This window comes from Callorhinchus milii, unplaced genomic scaffold (genome assembly GCF_018977255.1).
Source record: "Callorhinchus milii isolate IMCB2004 unplaced genomic scaffold, IMCB_Cmil_1.0 Scaffold2, whole genome shotgun sequence".
Classification (NCBI taxonomy): Eukaryota; Metazoa; Chordata; class Chondrichthyes; order Chimaeriformes; family Callorhinchidae; genus Callorhinchus; species Callorhinchus milii.
The window spans coordinates 42,263,007-42,267,897 of NW_024704743.1; the positions used below are offsets into that span (position 1 = coordinate 42,263,007).

Consider the following 4,891-nt stretch of genomic DNA (forward strand, 5'->3'; position numbering starts at 1 on the left):
ACAGTGAATGATGCTTGCATCCTAGAGATGAAATGAATATTAATCAACAGAAGCATTGACCTGTTGTCCTCTCTATTTTGCCCCTAAATACCCTTGTGCTCATGAGGGTTAAATGTGATTCAAAATAGAGTAAATCATATTTATTGAATTTGTGAATTCTTTATATAGACCACATTAAATTAAAAAATTCTGACCTCAATTGCTCCATTTGCATAGTTTGATGATCATTTAACTGAAATGCTGAAACAGTAGCTGTATTATGTAGTCAGATAATAATAATATAAAATATCCTTGCATTCGATATAGTGCCTTATCACATTGTTCAGACGTCTCAAAGCACTTCACAGAATATATCGTAAAGTGGATATACTGTGTAATTTGTGGGCGAAACCCAAGATAAAAATTTACATTTATACAGTGCCTTTTACATTGGGACAATATCTCAAAGCACTGTACAAAGTTGAACTGGGTGGGAGTGAAGGGGGGAGCTGAGGAGAATGGGGGAAGGTGGCTGAAATCATATGTGTTCTGGCAGACCTTGAAGACACAGAGAGGAAGGGCAAGGCAAAGCACTGTGGGGTGGAGTTCCAGAGATTGGGGCAGAATGGCTGAAGGATTGCCCACTGATGGTGTGGCAGATCAGGTGGGGAATGTGAAGCCAGTCAGTATTTGTTGAGGGGAGACAGTGGGGGAAAAATCAGTAAAACACCAAATTTGAATTTGAAATAACACAGTTCCTTGTTTTTAACACGAGTATAAAAGCAATGGACTGCCATCATTTTGTTGAGATTGGATTGTTGAATGAATTAACAAATACACTGTTTTATGAGTCGCATCTCCTCCCCTAAAGAATATTTGTTTGAAAAACAACTAAAAGGAATAAACTACAGCAGTATGGGGGAAGGGCAGGTAAATGGTACTGATAGGATTGGTCTTTAATAGAGCCAACACAGACATGATGGGACGAGTGGTCTTCTTCTGTGCTGTTAATATTTATGATTCTATGGTTCTGCTTCAAAGAAGCCAGTATCTCCGGCAAGGTACCCAGTTTGAGAAGAGGGGAAACAGGAGGAAAGGTCTTCAACCTTTTTCACTTGTAGCTTTTAGGAATCCTCAACCAAACATGAAAATTGTACATTTCTTTGTTGAATAGTTATGTGTCCATTAGGATTCAGCAGCTACAAGTCACTCAATGAGAGAAAGTCAAGCAACTGCACGCTCAATTCAAATGTCTGACCCATCTTTACATTTCCCTTTCTTTCCGTGACATTGCGCCCGTTAAGGATGGTCTGTTTTTGCTTAAAGACATGATTTTATTTCTGGTCCAGTAAACCTTAGCTGACCTTGTACCTTTGACTGCTTTCCATTAATCCCCCAAGAATAAATTTCCTGTTCACTGCAGTGCACCAAATGTGTACTTGCCAACTTGTTCTTAAAAAGAAAATAAGTGAACTGACACATTCAGGTGTTCAGTGATGCTTTTCTTGTTAGGCTTTTTCATCAGCTATCAGTGGAAGTTTATATCTGACTTTGAAAAAGTATGCTGTAACAGAGGGGAGAGGGGCTCAAATATATCAAAACCATCAGGAATCCTCAACCAAACATGCCTTGCTTGGTACATTTCTTTGTTGATTGTTGAATATGTCCATTTGGTGCGAAAATGCAAACATTAACAAGGTTTACTCTTATACATAACAGTCAATCTTTTGAAGCATGATGGAAGAGATTGTGGTCTCATTTGCTTTTTTTCAGCCCAAGTCATTTCATGTTCAACCTTCCTTCCTACCCTCCCACCGAACCCATCATTCACCTACAGATTGCAGGAGCCCCTGGCCTACCCGCTCCGAATGGGTAATTCCTGAGCAAACTGTCCTCAATACAAGAGAGTGGTGCAGCCAGAGAGATCATAACACTCTGCTATACCTCCTTGGTTACAATGGTCCCCTATTTTCCCAATTAAAGTTACTGCAGACACACTTGGCTCAGGAACCAGACCACCAAGACCGCCAACTGTTTCCTTCATGTACACAATATACAGGACAGAAACAGGCCATTTGGCCCAATTTGTTTTTGCTGCTCTTTAGACTCCACAGGAGTGTCCACCCACTCCTTAGTCCATTCCCTCCTCCCCCGTGTGTATAGCTATCTTCCTCTTAAATACATCTGGAGTATTGGATTCAACAACTCCTTCAAGGCAACAAGTTCCACACTCTTACTTCTCTCTGGGTGAAGTAGCTTTGGTGTGTTACACAGCTTAGTCCATTAAAACCCAGATTTGTGAATAATAACAGGAACATCAGAAATCAGGAAAAGAAAAAGTTATTCTGCTTAACAAGCCATGGCTACTACATCCTAATCTCAACACCATGCGTTTTCTGCTATATGCCTTATTATTTTTATTTCCCAAATATCTATCCAACCCTCTCTTATGCCCTCAACCATTTTTCTCGATCGGTCGCATTCTGAGATTTACAATGAGATGCATTTTTGAGTAATCCTTGTCTTGAACCTAACCCATTTCGCCTGTTTAATAGACCTCCTATATACCCAAGTGTGGCCAAACAATAAGAGTGGAGGCAGAATTGTTGATGAGACCATTTTGAGTCGAGTAATTTATTGAAAAATCCTTCCTGCTCCTCAGAGGAATTTGAAGAATATATTGCTGTCATGGAATGAAGAGGATATGGAAAAACAATCCTCTGTTGTCCTGTACTTCCAAGATAATTAACTATCTTCCATCAAGGAGAAAGGTTCACCATTTTGCTCAAAGAACTCTTTAAACTTTCCTATTTATTAAGAGAGGATTCTTATCATAATTGAAGATTTACATTGCTTTTGTACAGATTATAAACTCCCTGTTCTTCACATTTGTAAGAGATTCTGGGATATTATAACCAACCATTATTTAAAAAACATCCCAGCAAACATGTTAAATATACAGATTTCACATTCCTATCAAATCATCTCACATCACTCCTCTAAAGTTTGATTATCAAATGCATTGTTAACCCATAAAGTGCCATCATTATTTTACACCATCCAAGCTCATTGATTGAGAGTGTCAGTGTAGTTGATGCCATCACCATTCCTGTAGCCTCATGTTTTAAGACCTGAAAAATACTATCAAGCGGTCACCTGCAAGTGATCAGACTGTCCAACATTCAGACTTCCAGGCCCCGATTGATTGAATACATGGCCTCTGGAGCTGGTTCTCAGTTAGTCAAAGACCAATATATTTTTGAATGTGGATTCCATATTCAAAATGGATGGTGTATATATAAGAAAGGAGTATGAGACAGAGTATTTGTTTTATTTCGGTCAGCCAGACATCAAACACATGCATAAATACATCAGAGTATGCATAAACGCTCTGAGATGCCGTAGGTGGAGGGCGCTATATAAATCCAAGTTGTTGTTGTTGTTGTAAACACTTAAGAGTATGAAAACCAAAGTGCAGTGATTGTGTGATTTTGTGGACTAATAATTTATACTGGTATGAATTCTTTCCCACCCATTTAATGTCTGGGAGAAATGTTTTGCATCAGTGCTTCTTATCCCTCAAAAGGTTATGAAACAAAGCTTCTTGTTCCTTAAAAGGTTATGAAACAAAACTCCTGAATATTCATTGTTATTGAACCAACCCGAGCCTGGTGACCTCTACAGACAATACTCCCCTCAATCTAGCCCCAGCAGTACAGTAGCTATTATTTTCAATGGAGTATTTGATCATTTCACTCTAGAATAAGTTTCATCAGTTAGAAAAACTAAACATTCAGTTCATTTGTTCAAAATGGAAGGCAGAGAATGAGGAGGAAGAAATGGGGGAGGAAAGGGAAGAATGTTTAAAATGCTTCTTTCATTTAAAATTCCTTTTAGTATTTAACTAGCTTTATAACATTAACATAAAATAATTACGCCCCTTCATTGTGCTATTTATTCAGCACAACAAAAGTGTGAGCTGAAAACTAAAACGTTCCAGTACCAACTCCAAGTCTGCCGATGTTCTATCAGCTTATCTGGCAGACATCAGGGCCTGGATGAGTGCAAACTTTCTGTAGCTGAATGTGGACGAGACGGAAGCCATACTACTTGGCTCCTGTCAACGTCTTCACTCCTGCGAATCTGAACTCCTCAACCTCCCTGGGCTCTCCCTCACACTCACCGAACCAGTGCACAATCTAGGCATTAGGTTCGACCCCCAGCTGTCCTTCCTCCCTCACATCTTGTCCCTGACCAGGAACACCTTCTTCCACCTCTGCCACATTGCCTGCCTCTGACCGTACCTTACCTCAAATGCAGCCGAAACCCTTGTGCATGCATTTGTCACCTCCTGCCTTGATTACTCAAACGCACTCCTCGCCAGTCTCCCCAGCTCCACTACTGTGGAGTCCTGTAGCTCAGTGGTTAGAGCATTCGCCTAGCAAGCGAGAGACCTGGGTTCAATTCCCAGCAGGGTGAAACCTTGGGCAAATTTCCTTACTCCACTCACGTGATAATAATCCCTCAAGAAAAAAAACAATAATAAATTGGTCACTTCAATCCATGACTATTTGTGGCACACTGCTTTGTGCAATTGGCTGCCGCGTTTCACCCATAAATATACAGTCAATTCACTTTACAGTATATTCTGTGAAGCGCTTTGAGACGTCTACAACAACAACAACAAGATTACATTTGTATAGCGCCTTTCATGTCGGAAGGACGTCCCAAGGGGCTGAAAAGAAGGTGTGAAAAGTGTTATATCAAGTATCAAAAGATCGAGCTCATTCAAAACTCTGCCACCCGCATATTGACCCGGACCAAACTCTGTACCCACATCTCACCAATTCTGGCCAAGCTCCACTGACTCCCCACACTGAATGAGTGATGGGGAGTCAGTGGAGCTTGGCCA

At 40.4% G+C, this 4,891-nt stretch overlaps 1 non-coding gene across 1 annotated transcript; it reads left to right on the forward strand.

Annotated features, from left to right (window-relative positions):
• Positions 1 to 4,386: 4,386 nt before the first annotated feature.
• On the forward strand, positions 4,387 to 4,458 carry trnaa-agc. Its single transcript has one exon. It is a non-coding gene; the product is annotated as a tRNA-Ala (tRNA).
• The last annotated feature ends 433 nt before the right edge of the window (positions 4,459 to 4,891 follow it).